This window comes from Rhincodon typus, chromosome 24 (genome assembly GCF_021869965.1).
Source record: "Rhincodon typus isolate 14 chromosome 24, sRhiTyp1.1, whole genome shotgun sequence".
In the NCBI taxonomy this organism is placed as follows: Eukaryota; Metazoa; Chordata; class Chondrichthyes; order Orectolobiformes; family Rhincodontidae; genus Rhincodon; species Rhincodon typus.
The window spans coordinates 34,019,125-34,024,424 of record NC_063355.1 but is presented as its reverse complement, the minus strand read 5'-3'; the positions used below and the strand labels follow the sequence as shown (position 1 = coordinate 34,024,424).

General features: G+C 42.9%; 1 protein-coding gene across 1 annotated transcript in view; it reads left to right on the top strand.

Annotated features, from left to right (window-relative positions):
* Positions 1-3,369: 3,369 nt before the first annotated feature.
* zgc:158398 (uncharacterized protein LOC568894 homolog) overlaps positions 3,370-5,300 on the top strand; it is a 35,386-nt gene continuing 33,455 nt past the window's right edge. Inside the window, exon 1 of the mRNA XM_048611423.1 lies at positions 3,370-3,421. The gene's annotated coding sequence lies outside the window, so the exon portion shown is untranslated. The remainder of the gene's footprint in view (positions 3,422-5,300) is intronic.

The window sequence follows — 5,300 nt, the reverse complement described above, 5'->3', positions numbered from 1 at the left end:
ACACTTATTCAACTCCTGCCATTTCCTGGTTCCTCACTATTTCCCTAGCCTCATATTCTACAGGGCCTATGTTCACTTTGGCCTCTTTCTTAAATTTAAAAGTTTTACTTCGATATTACTTGTTTATTTAAACTCAGATTTTATTTTCATTTTTATTGTTTGTTTATCATTTGGTTTTTAAAACATTCCCAATTTGATAATATCCTTAACTTCTTTGGTTAACCATATTCAGATTATCTCCTCCTAAGAATCCTTTCTTACTGGGATATCACAGAAATTTTATGGTGCAGAAGGATGCTATTGGCTCATGTACCTGCAATTGCTGTTCAAGATGAGCATCATTATCTAAGTGTCAATCTTTTGCTTTTTCCCTATACCCCTGCACACTATTGCTATCCAAATCATCCAATGACATCTTGAATTCCTCAATTGATCCTCCCTCCATCACAGTTCCAACTGCTTTTTGTACCCTCATTACTTGCTGTGTGATGAAGTTTTCACACATCACCCTTGCTGCTTTTGCACACCACTTTTAAATCTTTGATGTAAGGGTAAAGTCACTAGTCTCGCCAGACCATAGAGCTGTTCTCTTATTAGGGAGAGATGCCCTGGTGGTGGTTTAACTTGAGGGTCACCTCACTTCAGGCAAGGAGAGAAGTTGAGAAAGAGAGTAGTAACCTCAGCCAGTGTGGGAACTGAACCTGCATCACAAATCAGCCATCCAGCTAACAGACTTTGTTTGAATCATGAACTATTTTCTCAAACATCAGTCATTGTTCCTGAACTGTCACTAAGCTCCTTTGCCAGTCCACTCCAGCTAACTCTGTCCTCAACCCTTTGTAATTATCCTTATTAAGTTTTAAGCATAACTATTTATAACCCAATTTTTTTCTTCTCCAACTGAGTGCTTGTTTTTACCATGTGATGGTCATTTTTATAAGTGATCTTTTACTGAGATCACTTACGAAACCTGCCTGTTTAAGCAATACCCAATCCAAAGTAACATGATTGTTGGTTGGATCCACAGTATATTATACAACAAAACTGTCCCAAATACACTGTATAAATCCTTCCTCATGGCTACTCTGCCAATTTGGTTCTCAATCTGCATGAAGATCATAGCCATGACTAATATACTGCCTTTTTAAGATCAAACCAGTTAACCTCCATTTGTGCCATTAATTCATTTGTATTGTTCTGAATACTGCATGCATTCAAGGAGCCATTAATTTTGCCTTTTGAAATTAAACTACAAATTTATGAACTATAAAACATATATGAACTATTTTTGATAAACTGTAAACTTGATATTTTGCATGTCTGTAATCAGACTTTCATGAGAGGCTGTAGTGTAGAGTTGCCAATTTGGATGAATTACTGTAGGTTTTTTGAATGATATCGCATCTTGCAATGTGTTTCTGGCCTTCGCACGAGGGTCAAAGGCAAGCCATTTTGCATACAGGAGCTTGAAAATGTACTGTTTCTATGTATGTTCTTTGCACCTCCATACTTGTATTGTGACTATGAACAAAATTATGTACATATAGGTATTAAAAGTTTTTGTGCAAGGTGACCACCATGTGTATAATAGTGCCAGCAATGCTTTCCTAGGTGTTATTGTGTCTAATGGGGTCATTAGCACATTTACACTTTGTGTCCCTTTTTTTTTGGATCAAAGATGATGTGGAGGTGCTGGAGTCGGATTTGGGTGGACAAGTTCAGAAGTCACAAAACCAGGTTATAGTCCAACAGTTTTATTTGAAATTTTGAGCTTTTGAAGCGCTGCCCCTTCATCAGGTGAAGTGAAGAAAGCATACAGGCATAGAATTTATAGGCAGAGATCAAAAGGTCATACAAATGTTGATAGGCTAAATGATAAGTTTCTGCAGGTGATCAGAAGTGTCAGATAGTGTGAGTAAAGTATCAACAGCTGAATAGCAAGTGAGGGGATAACCTATAATCTGATTAATTGAAGCAGAGTGATAATTACAAAAAATTAAAAATGTGGTGCTAGAGACAAACCAGATGGCTGGAATAATACAATCTGTATAAGAGTTGTATGATGAGGGTCTAACCAAAGTAACAAGTAATCCAAAACTGTACAAACTAATTACGATAGAGAGAGATCATAACAAATCAAGGTGATGGTGGCAAAACAAGACAGTGAGATTGCACTAGTACAAAACAGTATGGTTGTGTCACATAGTGCAACCTGAACCTAAGATCACGGTTGAGGACATCATCATGGGTACGGAACTTGGCTATTAGTTTATCTGCCCAGCGCTTCTGCATTGTTGTGCATCTCGAAGGCCCCCTGGCAGGATGCTTACCAGAAGGTTGGAGGCTGAATGTCCTTGGCTGCTGAAGTGTAACCCTGGCTGGGAGGGAACATTCCTGACTGGCGATTCTTGCGTGGTGTCCATTCATGTAGTGTCTGCATGGTCTTGACAATGTACCATGTCTTGGGCATCCTTGCCTGCAGCAATGAGGTAGACAACATTGGCTGAGTCAAATAAGTATCTGCCATGTATGTGGTTGGTGGTGTTCCGATGGATGGATGGATGGTAGCATCCATGTCAATGATCTGATATGTCTTGCAGAGGTTGCCGTGGCAGGGTTGTGTGGTGTTGCAGTCAATTTTCGGAAGGCTGGATCAAAGATGTCAATGATAACATAGTGCGGAGCTGGAAGAACACAGCACATCAGGCACCATCAGAGGAGCAGGAAAGCTGATGTTTCGGATCGGGACCCTTCTTCAGTTCTTACTATCAAAGATGTCAATGTTGTTTTAATATCACCTCAGCAGGTATGAAAGTTACCAATTCTAACAGGGCCCATGCTTTTGAGGCGAGTTCTGAACCTGTGCCATTCGTAGTAGTAAAACATGTCACAAGCCCCTGAGCACTGCTGATGTCACCCGTCCAATTCCGCTCTCTAAAGCTGCTTGGAAGACAGATGTTGACACTTAAATGTAAGTGGCTGAGCCATGTACGCTGATGTCCTAGAAATAAATTTAAAATAAAAAATAATATAGAAGCAGGCCTCAATATAACACGATCCACCATTCTCAGTAAAATATGTACATGAAGGAAAGATAAAACAGAAATTGCAAATCATCGATGTAGCATTTTAAGTAGAGAGGGGGAATAAACAGGGTGCACTGAATGAAAGGTCCCCAACAGTAACAGAAGCAATGTTTTAGAAATCTGAAATTAAATAAGCAAGAAAGCCAACTAGCATCTGAGGACATAGACACATGGCTCTCTGCTTTTTCAAGTCAATGACCCCTCACGAGACAAGATGCAAGCCCCTGAGCCACGTGCGTTGTGGGTATCTAGACGCAATAACCGGTTATCGTGCAGCATGACTCAACGCGTCTGGGTGGTGCCTTCCGGTCGGGTTGGTTGGCGCAGCGTTTGAGGTGAGTGACTTGGCGGCGAGGGGGCCGCACTGGGACTGAAACTGGGCGATCGGAAAGGGTGACGCCAGGGGAGGCTAATGCATACCTCGGATGTTTTGCTGAAGAAAGCGGTACACACCTAGACCTGAAGTTATAATGGTCTAGGCCCCGTTGTTCGGATTTATTTTACTGTTTCTAATCTACTGAACATTAAGGAGAGAACTTGCTCAGTGTGACACACTTGTTCATTTGGCCGCAAGTTTAATATAAACTCCTCAATCGACCTCTTTCCACCCATAAGAACAGCTGACTGCCACACGTATTCACCCCATTTCCCCACAAATACCATCTGCTCCTTTCAAATTTCTTGGTTTTTTTTTGGATCTGACCGTGACCATGGAGTTTCACCGACTGGTACAATAACAACCTTTAAAAGGCTGGATACATGAATAGGAAGGGTTGAGAGGGATTTGGGCCAAATGCTTGCAAATGGGACTAGATTAATTTAGGACATCTGGTTGGCATAGACGAGTTGGACTGAAAGGCCTGTTTCCGTACTGTATAACTCTAAAAGTATGACGAACTTATTACAAAAATCTTCTGTAGCTACTAGCATGCAAATATTCACTTTTTAAATGAATTTTCCTCTTTCTTCAGCTGAATTACTATCGGTGCCTTCAATTGTAATGAATATAAATCAAGTATGAAAATAGGATAATGTGTATAATGTGCTTTAAATATTTTTCACTTGTTTGCATAAACATTTTACATAATACAATCTTCATCAAGTTAGTCCTTTCAAATTTAGATTGGGGTTGGTGTATGCTTTAGGAAAAAATCGTCAAATTTACAAAGATATCAGATTTGCAACCTTAGAAGTTATAGAGTCATACAGCTTGGAAACGGGCCCTTCAACCCAAGTTTTCCATGCTGACCAGGTTTCCTAAACTGAACTTGTCCCATTTGAATCAGAGATAGTAGGAACTGCAGATGCTGGAGAATCCGAGACAACAAGGTGCAGGGCTGGATGAACACAGTAGGCCAAGCAGCATCATAGGAGCAGAGAGGCTGACGTTTCAGGCCTAGACCCTTCATCAGAAAAGGGGGAGGGGAAGGGGGTTCTGAAATAAATAGGGAGAGAGTGGGAGGCGGATAGAAGATGGATAGAGGAGAGGATAGGTGGAGAGGAAACAAACAGGTCGAAGAGGCGGGGATGGAGCCAGTAAAGGTGAGTGTAGGTGGGGAGTTAGGAAGGGGATAGATCAGTCCAGGGAGGACGGACAGGTCAAGGGGGCGGGATGAGGTTGGTCGGTAGGAGATGGAGGTGCGGCTTGAGGTGGGAGGAGGGGATAGGTGGGAGGAAGAACAGGTTAGGGAGGCAGGGACGAGCTGGACTGGTTTTGGGATGCGGTAGGTGGAGGGGAGATTTTAAAGCTTGTGAAATCCACATTGATACCATTGGGCTGCAGGGTTCCCAAGCGGAATATGAGTTGCTGTTCCTGCAACCTTCGGGTGGCATCGTTGTGGCACTGCAGGAGGCCCAGGATGGACATGTCGTCTGAGGAATGGCAGGGGGAGTTGAAATGGTTCGCGACTGGGAGGTGCAGTTGTTTATTGCAAACCGAGCGTAGGTGTTCTGCAAAGCGGTCCCCGAGCCTCCGCTTGGTTTCCCCAATGTAGAGGAAGCCACACCGGGTACAGCGGATGCAGTATACCACATTGGCAGATGTGCAGGTGAACATCTGCTTGATGTGGAAAGTCTTCTTGGGACCTGGGATGGGGGTGAGGGAGGAGGTATGGGGGCAGGTGTAGCACTTCCTGCGGTTGCAGGGAAAAGTGCCGGGTGTGGTGGAGCTGGAGGGGAGTGTGGAGCGGACAAGGGAGTCACGGAGAGAGTGGT